The 23,134-nt window shown below is 37.3% G+C and overlaps 1 protein-coding gene across 2 annotated transcripts in view; it reads right to left on the reverse strand.

Annotated features, from left to right (window-relative positions):
- The window catches only part of CACNA2D3 (calcium voltage-gated channel auxiliary subunit alpha2delta 3), an 871,068-nt gene that overhangs the window by 33,484 nt on the left and 814,450 nt on the right, over positions 1–23,134 (reverse strand). The window lies entirely within an intron of this gene.

Below are 23,134 nucleotides of genomic sequence, written 5' to 3' on the forward strand. Positions count from 1 at the left end.
CCTTCCAATGAACACCCAGGATTGATCTCTTTTAGGATGGATTGATTGGATCTCCTTGCAGTCCAAGGGACTCTCAAGAGTCTTCTCCAGCACCACAGTTCAAAAGCATCAATTCTGCGGTGCTCAGCTTTCTTCACTGTCCAACTCTCACATCCATACATGACCACTGGAAAAACCATAGCCTTGACTAGACGGACTTTTGTTGGCAAAGTAATGTCTCTGCTTTTAAATACGCTATCTAGGTTGGCCATAACCTTCCTTCCAAGGAGTAAGCGTCTCCTAATTTCATGGCTGCAGTCACCATCAGCAGTGATTCTGGAGCCCAAAAAAGTAAAGTCTGACACTGTTTCCACTGTTTCCCCATCTATTTCCCATGGAGTGATGGGACCAGATGCCATGATCTTAGTTTTCTGAACGTTGAGCTTTAAGCCAACTTTTTCACTCTCCTCCTTCACCTTCATCAAGAGGCTCTTTAGTTCTTCTTCACTTTCTGCCATAAGGGTGGTGTCATCCGCATATCTGAGGTTATTGATATTTCTCCCAGCAATCTTGATTCCAGCTTGTTTTTCTTCTAGCCCAGCGTTTCTCATGATGTACTCTGAATATAAGTTAAATAAGCAGGGTGACAATATACAGCCTTGACGTACTCCTTTTCCTATTTGGAACCAGTCTGTTGGTCCATGTCCAGTTCTAACTGTTGTTTCCTGACCTGCATACAGGTTTCTCAAGAGACAGGTCAGATGGTCTGGTATTCCCATCTCTTTCAGAATTTTCCACAGTTTATTGTGATCCACACAGTCAAAGGCTTTGGCATAGTCAATAAAGCAGAAATAGATGTTTTTCTGGAACTCTCTTGCTTTTTCGATGATCCAGTGGATATTGGCAATTTGATCTCTGGTTCCTCTGCCTTTTCTAAAACCAGCTTGAACATCTGGAAGTTCACGGTTCACGTATTGCTGAAGCCTGGCTTGGAGAATTTTGAGCAATACTTTACTAGCATGTGAGATGAGTGCAATTGTGCGGTAGTTCGAGCATTCTTTGGCATTGCCATTCTTTGGGATTGGAACAAAAACTGACCTTTTCCAGTCCTGTGGCCACTGCTGAGTTTTCCAAATTTGCTGGCATATCGAGTGCAGCACTTTCACAGCATCACCTTTGAGGATTTGAAATAGCTCAACTGGAATTCCATCACCTCCACTAGCTTTGTTCGTAGTGATGCTTTCTAAGGCCCACTTGACTTCACATTCCAGGATTTCTGGCTCTAGGTGAGTGATCACACCATTGTGATTATCTGGGTCGTGAAGATCTTTTTTGTACAGTTCTTCTGTGTATTCTTGCCACCTCTTCTTAATATCTTCTGCTTCTGTTAGGTCCATACCATTTCTGTCCTTTATCGAGCCCATCTTTGCATGAAATGTTCCTTTGGTATCTCTAATTTTCTTGAAGAGGTCTCTAGTCTTTCCCAATCTGTTGTTTTCCTCTATTTGTTTGCACTGATCGCTGAGGAAGGCTTTCTTATCTCTCCTTGCTATTCTTTGGAACTCTGCATTCAGATGAGAATATCTTTCCTTTTCTCCTTTGCTTTTCGCTTCTCTTCTCTTCCCAGCTATCTGTAAGGCCTCCTCAGACAGCCATTTTGCTTTTTTGCATTTCTTTTCCATGGGGATTTTCTTGATCCCTGTCTCCTCTACAATGTCACGAACCTCGTCCATAGTTCATCAGGCACTCTCTCTATCAGATCTAGTCCCTCAAATCTCTTTCTCACTTCCACTGTATACTCATAAGGGATTTGATCTAGGTCATACCTGAATGGTCTAGTGGTTTTCCCTACTTTCTTCAATTTAAGTCTGAATTTGGCAATAAGCAGTTCATGATCCGAGCCACAGTCTGCTCCTGGTCTTGTTTTTGCTGACTGTATAGAGCTTCTCCATCTTTGGCTGCAAAGAATATAATCAATCTGATTTCGGTGTTGACCATCTGGTGATGTCCATGTGTAGAGTCTTCTCTTGTGTTGTTGGAATAGGGTGTTTGCTATTACCAGTGCGTTCTCTTGGCAAAACTCTATTAACCTTTGCCCTGCTTCATTCTGTACTCCAAGGCCAAACTTGCCTGTTATGCCAGGTGTTTCTTGACTTCCTACTTTTGCATTCCAGTCCCCTATAATGAAAAGGACATCTTTTTTGGGTGTCAGTTCTAGAAGGTCTTGTAGGTCTTCATAGAACCGTTCAACTTCAGCTTCTTCGGCGTTACTGGTCGGGGCATACATAGACTTGATAAAACAATTAGACCATAAATCAGGTAGGACATAGAAGATTTCAACAATGCTATCAGCATCTTGCCCTGACTGACATTTATGAAGTACTTCAACCAACAAGTGCCAAATACAAACTCTTTACAAGTATATGTGGAATATTCACCAAGATGGCAATATACTGGGATATAAAATGTTTCAGTACATTTAAAAGGACCTAACTCATACAGAATATGATCTCAAGCTGCAGTAGAATTGAGGTAGAAATAAAATATATTAAGTAATCCATATACATTCCAAATATTTGGAAAATTAAGCCACACGCCTTAAATAACACATAAGTCAAAAAAGAAATCACAAATTATATTATAAAATATTTTTAAACTAGAAGTCAGTAAAAAGGCAACATATCAAAGTCTGTGAAATATATACTATTATCATTCTTAGAAGAAAATTTATAGATTTAAATGTTTATAGAGAAGAAAAATTATTCAAAAATAATGATTGAGGCTTTTACCTTAATTAGAAAAAATATAAAATAAAACTCAAAAGAAACAGAAGAAAATATAAAGTTAAAACAAAAATCAAAGAAATAGAAAATGAACAATAAAGGAAATTTCTTAAAAAAATCAAAGAAGAGTTCCTTGAAAAAGTTAAAAGACAAAGTTTTAACTATTTGCACCATTTTTAATTTAAAGGACAATATTTCTAAATACAGGGTTTCCCTGGTGATTCAGTGATAAAGAATGCACCTGCTAATGCAGGAGATACAGGTTAGATCCCTGAACAACCAAAATATCTATCAGTAGCAGAAAGTCATGGAGATAAACTCTCATACATCCATACAGTTGCACACTATGAAGCCGTGATAAAGAACAAAGACAATCTCAATTCACACTCTCTGCTGCTTACCACAGTGTCTGCCACCACATGTGTGCAGAGAGAACCAATAATCTCATAAATAAACGCATTTAATAAACTATACTTACTTTCATTTAAAAATAGCACTGTTATACTCCATAGTTTTTGCTTTAAAAAGTATTTAATGCTAGAAGGGGGAAAAAAAAAGACTGCTTCAAAAGAAACAAGTCACATCACAGAAGAGAAATTATAAAAAGAAATAGGATATATAATAAAATGAGAAGAAAAATGTATGTCATGATACACTCAACAGTTAATTTGCCTCATTCTTTAAAAATCACTATGGTAGTAATCTGGAGAACTCCATTCCTGTTTACTTTCTCCCCTTTGATGGAAGTAACTTACTGCATGCATCTTAGCTTCTATTCATAGTCTGGCACACCTTCTTCCAGGGAGGTATTTATTACCTGCTTTCTCCAAAATTCTGTAACACAAGCTCTGAAATCCCTCCTCCCAAGGTGCCAGTGATGCCTGGGTGGATTCTGTTCAGGTTTTCCCGAAGCCCTGATTCACAGCTCATTTATGATTACTCATCCCTTTTTAACTGTCAGTCATTTTCCATAAACTCAACTTGCAATACTGGGATAGCCATTTTTCTCTGAACCTGGTTGAATTATAGCCATATCTTCCTGTTACAGCCCTGAATATGCAGTGGTGATACACCGCCACAAATAACCTCTGAATCTTTGGGAAGGAGAGATGCTCATGTAACTTCTGGCATTGCCTTACTCTCAATTTTCTTCTCCTTTTCTTTTCTTCTTAATTATTTCTGATTTCTCCCCCTAGTTTATGCCAGTAAACTTTATGCTGAGTTTGTGCTTCTGGCAATAAGTCCAGGAAAGTCTCTCTCATCTGGAGAATCTGGCCAAAATAAAGATTCCCAGATCCCGCTCCTGGAGCCTGGGAATCAGTAGGTGCAGTGTGAGGCCCAAGAACATACATTTTCACAAGTACCACCGGCTGATTCTGATGAGCCTCGTCCTGTGCTTGAAAACAACTGCTCAATATTCTGACAGAGAAGACAAAGTAGAAAAATGATATCATTTTAAAAAATCAAATTCCTTTGCTCTCAGTGATTATCTTAAATATAAATCACAGGACCTTCCTTGTGGTCCAGTGGCTAAGACTACATGCTCCTAGTGCAGGGGGCGTGGGTTCAATTCCTAGTCAGGGAACTGGATCTCCACATGCTGCAACTAAGTGTTCACATGCCACAACTATATTCCACATGCCACAACGAAGACCTGGCACAGCCAAAAACAAATAAATAAATCACAGGGTATATTCTAATAATCTAAGATGGGAGGTAATCACAATACGGCTAGCTGACTTATTATATGGTTAACAGTCTAAGTCAAATGGTTTAATGAAGCTGCCCACAAGCACAGGTAGAAAAGAATAGCCATTACCGTGACCCTAATTTACTTTTTAAACCAACTTGAGACCACAGTTCAGGAAACATCTGATGCGACCAATGCTATATCTACAGAGCAAGGTTAGGTGCAGAATTCAAACTGATGAGTATTCGAGACCTTTCTTTTGAGTCAGCTTTATCACTGGCACTAACATATTTTAACCTCTACCTAACCCATCTTTAGTAGACAGTTATCTGAATTCACCACTTTACCTAACATGTAGAGACCTAGCTTGAAAGTACTGTTAGAATTATCCGAAGTAACCTAACTGTACAATTCCTTTTCTAGCCTGCACAGTTTCAAAACATAGAAAACAAGGCTCTGTGTTTTGGTTTTTTTTGCCTCTTTCTTAAAAAACAATTCCATTTTCAGAGCTTCGGAGGCATGCATCTGAAGTCCAGGTCCTTTATAATGGAGAAGTGACATAAGAATAGATGAACAGGCCAGTCAGGAAATGTTTGGAATCAATAGTGTTAACATAATTAATTTGAGAGATTTACTATAGACTGAGATCGGCATTCTGGAACACACAGATCTGCTAGAGAACTGCGTGACTTTATACATCCTGAGACTTTATCCTGTTTTAATCGGCAGTCATTAATCTTAACAATTTTTCATATTGTTTTAATTTTCCTGAATAGTTATAGCCAAGCTCACACATTCACAAAGTGTTTCTGAAGCTCATTTTTCTGACTCCCAGCAAGCTCACGTGATGTCATTTCAAATGTTGCTTATTATTATGTTGAAATAATTAACTGAACTTGGGACCCTGCTAGAAACTGGCAATACCTTTTGTTAAAACTGAACTTTCAAAAATAACGTAAATAACTACTAACAAATATAACAAATATAATATAAATAACTACTAACAAAAGCACTAAATGTATAAACCTATCACTAATGTATTTTCTGTTTTTCTTATGTCTTAGGCTAAATTACAAACAGGCTTATCCTATCACCTGAATATGAGAAATAAAAACTCATACCACTTCTACTCTCAGTTGGTGTCGTATCTTCCTGAAGAAAGTTTTTCTTGAAAATAACTTCTACCTATTATCTGTTCTTCATAAAAGTTATAGCTTTTGTGCAAAAATAGTCAAGAGAAAAAGGAATCAAAAGAAAAATAAACATTTCTTACTTATACTATGAAACTGATTCTTATCAAGTTTTATTTTAACAAAGAATGGTTCCGAACTATTTTATTGTACTTGTAGGAATGGATATTAGAATAAATTGTTACATAAATAGAGAGTTTTAGGACTAAAGATATTCATGTATGGTAGCATTTCTTATAAAGCAAATATTACAAACAGACTAAGTGAGGTTGGTTAAAAAAACAGTAAATCTATATACTGTGTGGCTATTTTTAAAAATTGTGTTGCAGAAATATTTAAGGGCAGGGAAATATGTTTATGATATTTCAAGTAAAAAAAGCTATGTCATCAGTGTTTAAAACATAATTATGATTCAAAAAGTGTTTAAAACATAATTACGACTTTTTAATGCAATACGTAGGATAAATAGTTACTCTTCTTACTATATAAGCTCAATATAAAAGAAGAGACCAACAACATAGGACTAAAAACTTAAGAGAAAAACAGAGCGGGGGAATTGATGTGTGTGTGTGTGTGTGTGTGTGTGTGTGTGTGTGTGCGCGCGCGCGCATTGGCTGTGCTGCATGGCTTGTGGGATCTTAGTTCCCCAACTATGGATTGAACCTGGGTCCTCCACAGTGAGAGTATGAAGTCCAAATCTCTGGACTGCCAGGGAATTTTCAACAGAGGTAAGAATATAATCAGAGTGTATACAGAAAGGGAAATATAAATGGCTTTAAGACATATGAAATATCTTCAACATACATCATTAAAAGAAAAGCCACAATGATATTTCATTTTTTTGGCATCAGAATGGCAAGGTGTGAAACATTTTGATAAGACACTGTGTTGCTAAGAGTATAATGAACATATATTCTCCTAAACTAGTAGAAATGCAAATCGGTTTAACATATCCAGCGTGCATTTTTGCAGGATCTATCAAAATTAGATAAACTTTGACTCATTGATTCTTCTAATAATTTATCATACACACAAATAAATTACTTATTACCCAAGAATATTCGTTTCTACACTGTCTCAAGTAGCCAAGATTTTGGAACAACCTGAAAGTTCAATTAGAGTTAAATGAAAACATCCTCCAAATTGGAATCTCAGGTAACCATTAAAAAAAAAAAAAAAGGCAAACCTATATAATGACATGATGATAGTTTCCAACCTAGCAAGTGAAAAAAGGTGAGGTATTGTATGTATAGTCAACACCGTCATTTCTGTAAGAAATGAATGGTGAAACATCTAAAGTACCTGTGTATTTCTATTAGGTTGGTGCAAATGTAATTGCGGTTTCGGACCATGAATTTTAAATCATTACAAGTAGGCGCAAACACTTCTTTATTACGCAAAACAGGAACCATTACAATCAACACATTTTTACCAACAAGAAATGTTTGTTTATTTCTTTAGTGTAAAAATTCATCCCTCAGGATTTAAGGAACTCTTGGAAAGCATTTCCTGCCTCCTGTGATTGTGGAAGCATTTTCCCTGAAAAAAGTTGTCAAGACGCTTGAAGAAGTGGTGGTTGGTTGGCAAGAGTTCAGGTGAATATGGAGGATGAGGCAGAACTTTGTAGACCAATTCATTCAACTTCTGAAGTGTTGGTTCTGTGACATGTGGTTGGGTGTTGCCATGGGAAGAACTGGGCCCTTCCTGTTGACCAATGCTGGCTGTAGGCACTGCAGTTTTTGGGGCATCTCATTGATTTGCGGAGCATACTTCTCAGATGTAATGGTTTCACCAGGATTCAGGAAGCTATACTGGATCAGATCAGCAACAGACCATCAAACAGTGACTATGACCATTTTTTGGTGCAAGTTTGGCTATGTAAGTGCTTTGGAACAACTTCTTAGTCCAACCACTGAGCTGGTTGTCACAGGTTGTCTTATAAAATCCACTTTTCATTGCACGTCACAGTCCAATGTGCATGTGACATCGCACATCACAATTCTATGCTTCACTGTTGTTGCACAGAATAAGAGAGGATGACACTTCAAAATGACCATTTTTTCAGGCAGGGGCTTCCCTCCCACCTGCCATGCAGTAGCCATAGGAGACGCAGGTTCAATATCTGGGTGGGGAAGATCCCCTGGAGGAGGGCATGGCAACCCACTCCAGAATTCTTGCCTCAAGGCTCTCTTGGACAGAGGAGCCTGGTGGGGCTACAGTCCACAGGATTGCAAAGAGTCAGACACGACTGAAGCAACTTAGCACATGTAGCTCACAAGGCATCCACTTAGCGAGCTTTTTCACCTTTCTAATTAGCTTCAAATGCCAAATGATGCTGAGTTCATCAGCAACTTCTCCTGTAGTTGTAAGAGGGTCAGATTCAATGATGGCTTTCAATGGGTCATTGTCAACTTCCGACAGCCAGCTACTACGTTCCTCATCTTCAAGGATCTAGTCTCCTTTTCAAAACTTTCTTGAACCACCATTGCACTGTATTAGCAGTTCCTGGGCCAAACTGTTGTTGATGCTGTGAATTATCTCTGCTGCTTTACGATCCATTTTGAACTTAAATAAGAAAGTCACTCGAATTTGCTTTTTGTCTAACATCATTTCCCTAGTCTAAAATTATAAATATAAACAGCAAGTAGTAAGTCACTAGCAAAAAAAAAAAAAAAAAGCAAGAAATGTGCATTAAAATGATGTTCAACATAACTACATTTACTTAAGACTACATCCCAGTATCAAACAGCAAATTCAACAATGCAAAAGCCGCAATTACTTTTGCACCAATCTAATATTTGCATATGACAACCCTGGAGGAATACATTAATCTCTGAAAATGACTGTCCCCTAGAAAGACTGCAAAGGGTCACTGGTGGGAGAAGACTTAATATTCACTGCATGTTCATATGCATTATTTGATTTATTTACCAAGTTTGTGGGGGCTTCCCTAGTGGATCTTCGGTAAAGAATCTGCATGCCAATGCAGGACATGGGTTCAATCCCTGGGTTGGGAAGATACACTGGAGAAAGAAATGGCAACCCACTCCAGTATACTTGCTGGAAAAATCTCATGGACAGAGGAGCCTGACAGGCTATAGTTCTATGGGGTTGCAAAAGAGTTAGACACTATTTAGCGACTAAACAACAACCAAGTTTGTGTATGATACTTTGTATCATTATTTATTTCATTTATGTATATACTTAGTTAATAGTTATTTTTAAATTATCAGATATGGAGAAGAAACACTGATGGAGAGAAAGATTCCTAAAAGGATCACAGGGCTTTGAATCTGGCATCAGCAGCTCCTTCTCCGTGGGACCTTGGGAAAGGACTCTCCTTACTCTGGAACACCTTCTCTTTCCCTATGGAGAATCACAGAGTTCACTTTTCACTCGTGGGAATCTGAGTTTCTAGTTGTTTTCAAAACACATACTTGTTTCCAAATATCACACAAAACAACAGGTGTATCAGCTACTAGAATTACACACATCCTCTCCCCTGTCACTCACACTTTACAAAGCTATTCTCTTGGGAAACTGTCTCAAGCAACAATTTTCTGAGCACTGTTTTAAACATAGGGCTAGGTTAAGTACTAGAAATATAAGAGTATAAGACATGCCAGTTATTGAATGCCAACTAAATGCCAGGTACTGGATGAGGTGTTATTTATAATCGTATCTTGTGATGTTCACATCAACCCAATACCCTATAGGCATTATTAGTATCTTCATTTTTACAAACGAGCAGGTGGCAACTAAGAGGGTTAAGTTACTTGCTGACAAAGGTCACCCGATTAAGAAGCGATCCCACTGAGAGTAAAACCCAGTCTGCATGACACCAGGCCTGAGCTATGTTTTACCATAATTCCAACCCATAGCACCTGATTTGATGGGAAAGGAAGACAAACAGATGCTTGATCAGTAATGGGGTAAGTACTGTGAGAGAACTTCCAAGTAGGTCTGATGGAGATTTGCAGGAAGCTGGCACTCAGGAAGCATATTGCTCTTTTCCAGTGGGATGTTTGTAGGCTTCTTCCCATAGGTCAAGTGAATGGTGAAACTGCCAGTTTTCAAAGCAAACCTTGACCATGAAATGAACTCAGTCTGAAACACGGCTACACAAGGGACTTGGTACCATGACAGAGAGCCATTCAACTGGATGCCACAGGAATTTTCTCTGAGGCTTCAGAGTCAGGGAGACCTTGACTCAACTCACATTTGGTACTCAGTAGCTTTGTAACTCCAGTCTGGAGACTTAACTCCTCTGAACCTCACATTCCTACTTGGTGAAACGCATATGAAATGAAAAAATGGAAAGAAAAATAATGTGGAAAAATGAACATGAAGCTCCTGTCATAAAGTAGGCATTCAATAAATAGTCATCATATTCTCATATAGGCTTGGATCTATCAAAATAATCCAAGATTGCACAGGAGAGTACTTCAGTAGAAATGGAATCATTGTGAAATGCATAATTTGTTTCCCGAAAGTCAGTGTTTTGTTTGAGAAACATCTGATATAATGCTTAGAGCCTGAGAATTTCTCCCACTTCCTTCAGACTTTGATCATTTACACCTCCAATAATTATGGATCATGAGTGATTCTTGGCCTCATCTTATACCCTCTCCACCCATTTTTCTCCCAAATGCACAAAGATGCCAGGGGATGCTGTGTTTGCTAAGGTTTTTGGGTGACCTCTTCTTAGGCATGAAAACTGTATCGAGGTGAATGGCTTTCTTCATCTTATGTCACCAAGGGGTCTTCTTGTCAAAATCATAAGCAATCCTAAAACGAGGGGAGTGGAGGTCACCTGAGGAAAAAGAGAAATTCCAAGTCCCAAAGAAAAGCTGATAATTAAAAAATGAATTTCCTTCTTGAGTGTACAATATGTCTCTTGAAAAAGTGATTTGTGTCTAGAAGTTTTATGCCTACATTCAATATGCTGCATTTCAAGCAGCATTTCTTCTTCGATCCTTTGAGCTCCTTTAATACATCAGATGGGTTTTTAATACCCACAGGAATATATAAACTTTTTCCAAGCTAAACAAATGGAGGGCAAGCTGGAGAGTTAATAAACACGCATCTATAGGGTTTTGGCAACTTGCTAAGCCACTTCAGGTGCAGCACTGGGAAGCCCAAGGGAGGAACACAGACAGCCCTTTGAGGTAGGGGAGGTGGGCGTCACAGCACAAACAGCCATCAGGATGGAGACAATGCACCGCAGAAAGGCCACTCGCAAACATCAACAGTGTGGATACAGCTCTGCACTCCTCCATTCCGCATGCAAATAAACATTCTAAAAATACTCTTTGGCTTTGCTGGTCTCCTACCCTCTGGCATGGAAGAGGAAAGCCTCACTGTGCTCTGAGCCCAGACAAACTTACATGTGCTCCCACCCAGCTTTCCCACACATTAAGAAACATACAAATGGGAAATTGTTGTGAGACTAATTCATGTCAGGTAGAGACCTGCCTAGTCATTACAGACATGTGCCCCTCTCATTTTGCATCATGGACTCTTGAGGGAAAACAGTAATTTTACAACATTTCCTGTACTAAAACCTCTCCAAACATGGCTTATCAAAGGGCAAGTAAAGATAGTAACATCTACACAACAATGGGTATTCTATCTGGAACCTCAAAAGTTGTAATCATTGTTGCTTTTGGAAATAGGGCACTTTTCCCTCTTTAAGCATTTGAGAAAGAGAATCAGAAGTCCTGTCTCCAGTAAAGTGATTTACTGAATTGAGACTCAGAAGAATTGGTACAAAAATCAATCAGAGGTTTTAATCCCAATTATTCTAATGTTTTTGGACCACATTTTCATCTTCTGGCAATATTTCAACAATTCAAAATAAAGCTATCAAGATAAGCATTTACTTCTCCCTCCTCCCTTATAAATTTTAAAGCCAAGATGTTTTTAGCAACCAAAAACATACAGCACTAACTAGGTTGTTCACTCTAAGAGCTAATATTAAATGATTCAAGCCTAGCTCCAACCGTAATATGAAAAGAAAGTAGCTCTTTACTAAAGGATGAGTGGCAGGTCATCAACAGTACATGACAAACTGGTGAAAAACTTAGATTTGATAGAGTCCTATTTTAAGTATTTGATGATGGAAAGAATCACATCCTTTTAGAATCCAGGAGTTATTCCAATATACCACCTTCTGAGATGCATGGACTTGACACTGTAAAACTCAAAGACAGAGGAACTATTTTGATTTCAGTGATATATGCTCTGCATATTGCCAGCCAACATGGTGAGATCTAAGTGAGTAAATGACACCAAGAGAAAACCTGGAGAAAAATAAAGTGCATAACCCTCAGTCTTCAAAGGGAAGAACTTGACCCTTGGTGTTAATTTCACTACAGAGTAGGAAAGTTGTCTTGTCTGGAACTGGATTAAAGCCTGCTTAAAAGGGTCGATGATTATTTCATGGGAAATTGAATCACATTGATTTACACATTTAAAACAAGATTGAGTACAGTAGTTTGGCAAGAATCTACAGAGCAGGAGATACAGAAATATTTCAACAAATTAGTGTATGTTTACAAATTAAGTGGTTAAAAACTGTTACATTTTAATGCCTACAAATTATATTATTCATGACACTAATGTACTCCCACTAGCAAAGTCTGTATCTAATTTGTGTAATGAAGTATCTGATCACTATTGAATATGTGTAGTCCCTAATTCAGAATTCCAAATTTTTTATGAACCGAGAGCTCAAGTAGATCCAAGAAGTGGCAAAACTCCAAGATCTACTTTATCTAGGACCGTCTTGTTGGAGCAAAAAAACCTCACCAACTACTTTTCCTGATTGAAACTATTAGTTTTACCTTCCAGGCTAAGAAATCTGGAAGAGAGGACTGACTGGAGTTCTGTGGTTTTCCTACAATGCTGTCAACACAGACGGGTGTGCTATAAAAATATCTCCCATTTATGAAGCATTTACTCTGGGCTGGGCACTGTGATAAATATGGGGGCTATAATTTTTTTCTTTTTTTATCCCACATACAGATCCTGGGAGGCAGGTATTACACCCTTTTCAGAGATGAGCGGACTGAAACCTACAATACTTATTGGTTAAAATCTTTGCACGCTTAAGTGCTGCAGCCCAGATGATAGCCCAGTCCCAGAATCTATTCTCTCAGTCTTTACTCCAGGAAGACACCATGTCCCCCTTGTGCAGTGGGTGCATTTTACAGGTTGTTTCCAGGAGACCCACTTGGTAACAACACCTGCAGGGCATTCGCTGAGAACAGTCTGAAGAATTTGCGGTAAATCGCCCACCCAGCCTAAGACCTCAACAGGAAATTGGATTCGTTTGTAGGAAAATGGAATCCCTGAACTATGGTTCTCTGAACTGTAGCCCACGAAACATGTCAACACAGCTTCGAGACCAATTACTTTCTTTCAGTTTAGCGGATAAATGAAAGGCGCGTGGGGAGAAGTGATGAGAGAAGAAGAGTGTAGCCACAGCTTTTGGGGCTTCCAGGAAGATGAGCAAAACTTGTGTGCAGATCCAAAAGTGAAACTGATGGCAACATAATTCTTATGAAAAGCAGTGAGTAACACTACCCAAAAAAAGGACAGACACACACAGAGACACACAAAACAACAATATAAAAATCTAATTTGCCTTAGAAAGTAATATTTTGCCAGCACTGAAATGTGACAAGAGTTTTAAAGCTCTGGCATTAAATATGTGACACATGTTTAATTTCATTCTGATTAATTATTTTTTAAATTGTTAAAATATTTGACTCAGCAACTGATTCCCATTCCAAGGGAACCTTTGTGGATCCCTTTCTCATCAAAGGATGAGGGGATATCAAGAAAAACAGCAGTGTACTGGAAAATAGTTAAAACATCACATTCTTTTTAGATATTCAATTTTGTTAAGCTTGTTGACAGTCACAAATGCCCAGAAAATATGGGTTGAGTTGTTTTAGATTGCTGTTTGAATAACAGATTAATTTAATAATCAGTGGGATATTGAATGACGAAAATTATTGGTTAAAGTAGCCAAACCACCAACCCTAATGACATTCTTATGTAAATTCTTATTTTCTTTTAGGCTCCTGCATTCTTAATAAACCCTATATTTTTGAAAATCCTTTTTTAAACATTGCATACTGTCCCTCTGTTAAAATACATCTGTCTATGGTATAGACAGATAAATGTCCACTTTTGGAGTTGCCAACATGAAGGTTTCTATTTAGAGCAACTGAGTCACCTCTTGATGGTTTTTCCATATAAAACCAACAAGGGCTTCTGGAAACAGGACACAGAGACTGAGCTGGGAGTAGTCAGTCCTCAAAGACTGTTGGAGACCAAAAAGACTTTCATAATATGGCTAGAACCACCTGACATGGTTTCCTGAGTTTTACCAAGATGTGTAGACACCAAAGTTATCTGATGTCTGACAATCTGAAGATAGTTAACGACAGCCACCAGCAAACTGCTGCATGAAGCACGTTCCCGTGGGAAGTGCACAGTGCTCTGGTTGCTCTATGGTTTGCCATTGCTTGTGGAGGAAAGTAATCGCTGCCTTGAAAACGGTTTGTAATGGACACAGTTTTGTATGTTCCATTGCGGGAGGCGAGATGTTTTTCTTTGAAAAAGATCTTAGTGCGTAATTTTTGAAATACTGTAATTTTCACCAAACTCAGTTTCCAACTCACTCGTTGCCAAATGCTGTAGAATTGTGTTATTTTTGAATGTCACTGCCGCTGACCTGAAGTTACCTACGAAGCTAGTCAAAAATTAGTAACCTATTTTAGAGAACTCGTCCTGCAAAAGCTCATTCTTTCCAAGGCAAAGGTTGACAAATTTCTGCATGCATAGAATATAAAGCAGATGGGCAAATTCAGCTGCCTGTTTGCCACCAAACGAATTGGCCATTGTACTGAAAAGTTTACCTGCTGTCACAAAGGGACAGCTAACAAAAGCCAAATAACAGTATTTCCGTCATTGACATACTGCATTCCAAGAATACAAAGCTCATACAAAATGCAAAATGCTATCTTCATTCTTTAATAAATACATACATCTTCTAATAAATTTTACTTTATAAAATGGAACAAGGAGACAGAGAGAATGAGACATGCAAAAACATGTTAGAATAAAAGAGTTTAATCCTTCAAAAGCTGTCAGTGAGACTATTCTTTATGAATCTATTTTGATGTGATAAGAGCATTATATCAAAAATTTGTAACAAAGCCTCACAAAAATTTTTGGATTAGGGGAAAAAAAAAAACAGTCACGAATTGACTTTTCATTCAACTAGTCACCCCAGCCAATTTGTTCATTTCTAACCCCTAAAAAGAGGAGGAGGAGAATGAAGAGGAAGAAACAGCTGAGGCGGCTTGATGAGGACCAGGCTGTGTGTGTGTGTTGGGGGGCTACATTCAGAGGTGCAGCAAGTGGCCTGTCTGAATCAGAAGTCTCTGCTTCAAAGGTTGGTCTAGCATCACTGTTATTGTCATTTCTCCCATCATCTGAAATCTGATCATTTTTCCTCCCTTCCTTAAAACCTCTCTGTTAGTCCACAGTGGTGTCAGGGTAGCAGCTTAAGTCCTTAAAGGACAAGTACTCTGTGACAGGGTCAAAGGGGCCACATGACGTGGGCCTTATTCAGTCCTTGCCTCCTCTCTCCTTTCTTCTCACCTCTACCTCTGTGTTCCAGCTTCCCTTGTAAAAAGTTGTTGAACAAACCACAATTTTTCTTGTCTCCACAAGTCTCTTCCTTCTGTCTGGATACTCCTACTTGCTAACTCCTCCATACTTGGCGTTCTTACATTAGATGCTACTTTTATCCAGGAAGCCTCTCTCTCTCTCTCTTTCTTTTTTTAATTCTATGCTTTCTTCTAGTAGCTTTCTTTTTAAAAAAATATGTATTTATTTGGCTCCGCTGGGGTCTTAGTTGTGGCACTGAGATCTTTCTGTTGCAGCGCATGGACCCTCTAGTTGTGGCACGTGGGCTTAGTTGCTCCGTGGCATATGGGATCTTACTTCTTTTACCAGGGATCAAACCTGCATCCAATGCACTGCAAGGCAGATTTTTAACCACTGGACCATGAGGGAAGTCCCAGGGAAGCCCCTATTGACCACTCCAAGCCTCCCTTCCATGCTGCTGTGTGAAATTTACTCTCTAATCCTGACATGAAGCATGGAGGGCTGACACTGCCTAGTTACTCCCTTGTAAACTCCATGAGGAAGGAATCATTTGTGCCTCATTCATTGCTAACTCCCCACAGTGTAGCCCAGTGTCTAGGACATAACATACAATCAAGAAATGTTTACTGAAGTTCTAAGCTAGTTTTAATTTTTTTTTCCTAAAGTCCTATTTTTTTTCCCCAGGTAAATTTCTTAGAAACCTCCTTTAAGGTAATTTATGTATCAGCTCTCATATCTTAAAAACTAAATTGTCATCTCACAAATTAGAGAGTCCCTTGACATCAAGATCAAACCAGTCAATCCTAAAGGAAATCAACCCTGAATATTCACTGGAAGGACTGATGCTGAAGCTGAAGCTTCAGTCCTTTCGCCACCTGATGTAAAGAGCTGACTCACTGGAATAGACCCTGATGCTGGGAAAGATTGAAGGCAGGAGGAGAAGGGGAAGACAGAGGATGAGATGGTTGGAAGGCATCACCGACTCAATGGACATGAGTTTGACCAAGCTCCAGGAGATGGTGAAGGACAGGGAAGCCTGCGTGCTACACTCCATGGGGTTACAAAGAGTGCGACATGACTGAGCAACTGAATAATAACAAACTAGACATTAGAAACAGGCAAAACCAACCTACGATGTTAGAAATCTAGAGTGGTTATCATATGGTAAGTGGAGGTTGTGCTCAGAAATGGGGAGGTGGAGGACCTCTTGTGAGACCGGTAATGTTCTTTCACTTCTTAGCCTGAGTGCTGGTTACATACACGTGTCCCCTTTGTGAGAAAGCTAATCAACCGGCAAACTTATGGTTTGTACACTTCTCTGTATTCGCTCTATGTTAATAAAAATTTTAGTTAAAAAGAAAGAAAAGGGACTTCCTTGGTGAGCCAGTGGCTAAGACACCCAATACAGGGTGCATAGGTTCCATCCCTGGCTGGGGAACTAGATCCCACATGCCACAACTAAGTCCACATGCCCCAACTATTAATAAAAGATCCCCCATACCACAATGAATACTGAAGCTCCCAAGTGCTGCAACTAAGACCTGCTGCAGTCAAATACATAAAAAAATAATTAATTAAAAAAAAAAAAAAAAGGAAAAGCACAAGTCCCTGTTTCTCTCCTCACTCAGACCCCAGAACATTTACTGTTTTTTGCCTCCATAGTTTTTGACAGAGCTGCTGGGCAGTAGCCTTGAAATAAAGCTTTGAAAGCAAAATCTTATCTTTTCACTGCTGCCAGCAAATTGTACACGGCCATCTCAACTTCCCAACCTCCTGTGAGTTTTCAACTCACACTCCTGTGAGTGTGGAATTTACACTGTGAAACAGACTAGTCATGGGAGGTGTCAATACCTCAGCATCTACTTCATTATCTTATCCATCTGTGACTTCCCTAAAGCACCCTACACAGATTCCAGGATGTAGCAAGAACACATTTACCTCCCAGTGAATGAAATGTGGTCTTCTGTTTAGTTTGAAATCTTTATTTTCATCAAGCAGCATTCATCTCTTTGGTTTCTAACTGCAAGTCAACAAGGAAAAATACTGATTGCCTCAGCAGTCGTCCATCTTGGTTCTATTTGTTTTCTCACTTAGAATGGAAATGAGAAAGTTAACTTACTCCACTAAGTATGATCATCTATCACCTGCTACGAGATATTGGCCACCTCATGGAGTTTGTAGTCATGATGACTGGGGAGATGATATCCCTCTGCTCAAAAGGTTTTCACGAGCATTATAAAACCAATAGAGTCACTTGACAGAGCCACAGAGCCACGAACAGTCAACAGTACTTAAGTTATACATGAACAGGTCATCTGAGAGACCTCTTTCTCCAGGGAATTCTATAGAAGTGAATTGATGGTAGACTATGAAAAGGCACATTCACATTTCAACAGAATGGTTTCTGGAGGTTAAAAATTTTTTATACTAAGTTGGTATGGTATTATACTTGTGTTAAGTGTGGCCATGGGCTTCCCTGGTAGCTCAGCTGGTGAAGAATCCGCTTGCAATGTAGGAGACTCCGGTTCGATTCTTGGGCTGGGAAGATCCACTGGAGAAGGGACAGGCTACCCATTCCAGTATTCTGACCTGGAGAATTCCATGGACTGTATGGAGCAGGTGGTCGCAAAGAGTCGGACACGACTGAGCGACTTACTTTCAGTTAAGTGTGGCCGTATATTGAGTACTCTCTTCCAAGCATTATGCAAATTCATAGCATAAATTTTCCCACTTACATCTTACAAAAAGCCAGTGCTATGCTCACTATTATTATCCCCCAAATTATCCAGGAAGAAGCTGAGTTTCAGAGAGTTTTGATTTTTACTCAAGGTCATACAATTTGCAGTTCATGACATTAGGACTCACACTCTGAACCCTCTGACTCCACAGGCCCTGCACTAAACCACTGTACTTCAGTGCTTCCCTGTGATGGTTCTAAAGTCCTCAGCTGATACAGCAAACTATAAGATGGTGCACTGGGCAAAGATAGAAGCTGTTTTGTTCTAAACACTTAGAGATACTGGAAGAAATAATAAAACAAAACAAGTGTGTTTAAATGCAAAAGAACTTACAAGAAAAGACACTAAAAGCCCACTTGCACATTTATAGGCTAAGTGTAAAATCCTGGTAATCTGCTGCTGTCTGAGACTCTGAATGGGATATTCACATTAATAAAGAATATTAGTGCAAGAAAACTTTAAGCCTAAACTACATGCTGCTTAGGAAAAATATTTATTCTAGTTATACAATGCAGGGACTCCTAAATACAAAAACTTACATAACAATTATTCCCAGGCAGTCAATACCAATAGGACACACGATCGAAGCCCAAGTATAAGTCTATTGTGAGGAGAAACCCAGGCTCTAATCTCTTCCCACAAAAATAATAAATAGCAAAGATCAGTTCACAGTCAAAAATGACAAAACACATGAGAAATGATCAACCAGTAAAGAAAGCAGACACAAAAAACAACAGGATTGGTACCCTCAGAAAGTTAACTATTAAAATAATCTTGAAAGGCCTTTACTATCACGTGTAGAAACTTAAGAATAAGGCTCTATGTAAAAAAATATAGATTTTTAGTAAAAGCAAATAAAACTTCTAGAAACAAACAGAAAATAACCTTATTAAGATCGCAATGGATTCTCTGCACACCTGAAAATAATATAAAATTGTAAATCAACTATACTTGATGTTTTTCAAAAACGCAATACTTAAAAAAAAATCTCAGTGGACTCTTTAAGCAGCAAACTAGACACAATCAAAAGGAAATTAGTGAATTGTAATATGCTTAAGGAAATTATATAGAATAAAGTACACAAACAGAAATACATTTAAATCTAAATACACTTCAGTGATACATCAGAACATTAAAGAGACACACTTTAAAAACCATCAGAGAGGAATGAGAAGCCAGACTACTTATAAAGATGCAAAACTAAAAGTCATAAGACAATGGAATCGTATTTTTAAAATATCAATTTAGATAGTATGAAGTTAAAGTATCACTGTAGAGTACATATTAAATAAGAATTTAAATAAAGAATGAGATAATTTATCACTCCCAGATCATTCTTGAAAACAATTTCTAATACACTGTCGAACCAAAAACAATGGTTTTAAAAAAGGCAATGGTAAGTAAACAAAGTAGTAAGCATCTCATTTACTATAGGCAGCAGTAATAATAATATATTTGGTAGGTTAAGAACACAGTAGAACTAAAATGTTAGAAACTACTACATGAAAGAGATGAGATATAATCTAAGTCAGAGGTCCTAAGGCCTTGCCTGTTCTGGAGGAACAGATCTTCCTGGAAGGAAGAGATCCTGACCAACTGAAACATTATGTATACTTTACTGGAATACACTAGTATACTAATAAGGGGGAAAAGGGAATAGAGAAAACAATGAATATAATAGGTGGCAAAAAAGAAAGAAAAAAGAAAAGAAAAACATGGGGAAGAAAAAAACATAAAATGATAATAGAAATGCATCCAAACTTACTGGTAAGCACAACAAAGTTTAAGATTAAATCTGTCAATAATAGAGATAATAAAATTTTAAATCCAGCTACATTCTACATTATGCATAATGACAAAAAAGTCGAAAATGTGTCTGTGTGGGAGGGGGTAAATATGCCTAGGAAATATTATCTAAAGAAGAAGTCATAATCCTATGCTATTAGCAAACAAAAGAGGTATTAAAGCATAAAGCACTTCCATATGAAGAGGGTTATTACACAAAAGATAAAAGGAATGGTTTATTAGGAAGCTATACCACTCCTGAACAGAAATGTCCATGGTAACATAGCTTCACAATATAGAAAGCAAAACAAAGTGTATGACATGAAAAAATGGAAAAACACATAAGCCTGGTGAGAGCTTGACATCTAAAATAGACCAAGAAAAAAAGTTTGAAACACAATAAACACACCTGATCCAATGGATACACATTAATCTGTACACTCAGCTTTTAGAGAATCAAACTTGCTTTTAAAACCACAGAGACAATACTAGAATACAAAGCAAGTCTCCACACACATTAAAACACATTTGTTAAGTAGACAACACTATCATTTAGTTAGATATCAATAATAAAAAAAAGATAGCCTCAAAACCCATAGATTAGGAAGTCTTAAAACACTATTTAAAAATTTACAGATCAAAAAACAAATAGTGAAAGTTAGAAAACTGTTAGAGCTGAATAACAATGAAACTATATTAAATTTACAAAGATCAACTGGAATGTAGAGAGAAATCATATATATATATATGTTTACATACAAATGAAGCTGCAAAAGTTAAGCATCAAACACAAAATGGTAGAAAAATTAAAAAAAAAAAAAGTAAATCCTCAAAACATAGAAGATAACGATACACTGAAGAAGCAAAATAAATGAAGCAGAAAGTCAAAGAAACAGAGAGAATGAAGCGAACTAAATGATGATTCTTTGGAAAGAAAAACAAAACAGACGTATCTGCGCCAGTGTGGAGAGGGAGAGAGAGAGGAGAGGAGGAAACACAGGAGGGACCGAGGGAGGGAGACGGGGAAAATAAGAGTGATTTAAAAGGGAAAAATCATAAATAAGGTAACGTGTAATAAAAAGACACTATTTGTAAATGCATGCAATAAACTTTAAGAGTAAGATCCAATAGGCGATTTTCTGAGAAATATAATCACCAAAATCATCTAAAAAAGAAATGGAAATTCCAAAGAAATATTATGTAACCATTAAAGAAACTAATAGAGTAACTGAAAATGTACTCACACAAAAACAAATAAGCAAAAACCCATCAATCACTGATAATTTTATGGGTTTTTCTAAATCTACAAGAGGCAGATAATTTAATCTTACACAAAGTGTTAAAGATATTAGAAGAGGAGGAAAGAGTCTTCAAGTAAATTTGTGACAATAAAATGACCTTAATAGCAACATCAAATGAAAGGAAGGAAAAGTACAGACCACTCTTCTTTATGAACACAGATGCAAATGTTCACAATATAGTATGAGCAAATGAATCTAGTAATATGAACTTTGTCCTCTGTTTTTTGTAATCATAATGATGAAAGTCAATCCTGCGAAAGTAAGTATGTTTCATATTACATAACCCATCTACTATTAAAGACATTTATAATATATATGATATAGCTCATGATTTAAATTTTTAAAAAATTATATTGGTGAAACAACATATTAAAAATTAAAATGATTTTAGTGATGATGCAAAAAATTTTTTTCATACATTTTATCATCCATTCAAGTTTCATACAGTAACAACCAGAGCAACAAGTACACTTGAAGAGGTTTTCTTTAACCTAATAAATGGTTGCCAAAAACTCATAGCAATTTAGAAGATGGATAATAATTAAGGTTGCACAATACTGGGAATGTGCTTGATGCCCTTGAATTACATACTCAAAATAGTTACAATGGTAAATTTTATATTATTTATATTTTCCTACAATTTAAAAGCCCTATAGCAAACATCATACTTAACATGGAATTATTAGAAGTGATTCTTTAAATTAGAAATAATACACAGTTGTCTACTCTCATGGCTTCTATTCAACAAATGTATCAGAAGTGCAGTGCAATAAAACAATAATTAAGTGTGGAGATCAGAAAGGAAAAATTTTACAAATGATATTACTATATATGAGAAAAAGTCCAAAAGAACCCATACACAAACTATTAGATCTAAAAGAGCAGTTAGCAGCTGGGTGCAGGATATCTAATGTACAGAAATCAGTGAGATTCTCAAATGTTAGCAATTACCAATCAGATAATATAGTATTAAATATATGCCATTTCTGAAAGCAAAATCCCATAAGCTAAACAAATCTAACATAACATTATAAAACTGTATTGAGAAGCATGTAAATTAACAGAGATATTTAGCTTATAAGTGGGAAGGTCTAATATCATAAAAATAGCAGTTATCTACAAATTAACCTATAACTTATAGTAATTGTAATCAAAACCCTAGAATAATTCATCAAAATTAATAAGCTGGCTCTAACATTAATAAAGAAGAGTAAAGAGGCAAAAACAGTTAGGTTGACTTAAAAGAAGAATAAGAAAAAGAGATTTTTTTCCTCCCAGCTATCAAGTCACATTACAAAGCTATAATAATTAAAGAGATATGGTGTTGACACATAAACCATAAAACCTAAAAGCAGAGCTACATGTAGATAGGAACCCAGCCTATAACACAGGTGTCATAATAAATCTATTGGAAAATAAAAAAATACTGAGTAAAAAGTGCTGGTTAACAGGCCAACTATATGGAAAAGGATGAAATTAGACCTCTAAATCATGAAACTCACACAAATAAATTCCAGAGGCATTAAAGTTCTAAGTGTGAAAGGCAAATTTTTAATGTGTTCAGAATAAAAATATATGAGAATATATGTATTATATTAGGGTAGAGACTAGTTTCCAAAACAAAGCACAAAATGCAACGCCAAAGAAGAAAATAATAAATTTGACTACATGAAAATAAAAGCAAACGAAAATTTATATTCATCTAAAGATGTCTATAAAAAGTGAAAAGACAGACCAAGGAATAAGAAGACACATACAAAGCACAGAACTGCAAGGAAATCATATCTGAAACACAACAAGAATGCCCAAATCAGCAAGAATAGACCCACCACCCAAGAGGGAACTGCTAACAGGAAAGAAGAAGCCAGAGACCCCAAATGATCAATAAAACCAGTGAAAGAGGTCTAACTTCATTAATAATGAGGGACACTCATATTAAGCCACCAAGAAATAATTTCCAATATGTCAGATTTGGGTGAAT

This window comes from Giraffa tippelskirchi, chromosome 9, assembly GCF_054371585.1.
Source record: "Giraffa tippelskirchi isolate mGirTip1 chromosome 9, T2T-mGirTip1v1.2.pri, whole genome shotgun sequence".
NCBI classification, from domain to species: Eukaryota; Metazoa; Chordata; class Mammalia; order Artiodactyla; family Giraffidae; genus Giraffa; species Giraffa tippelskirchi.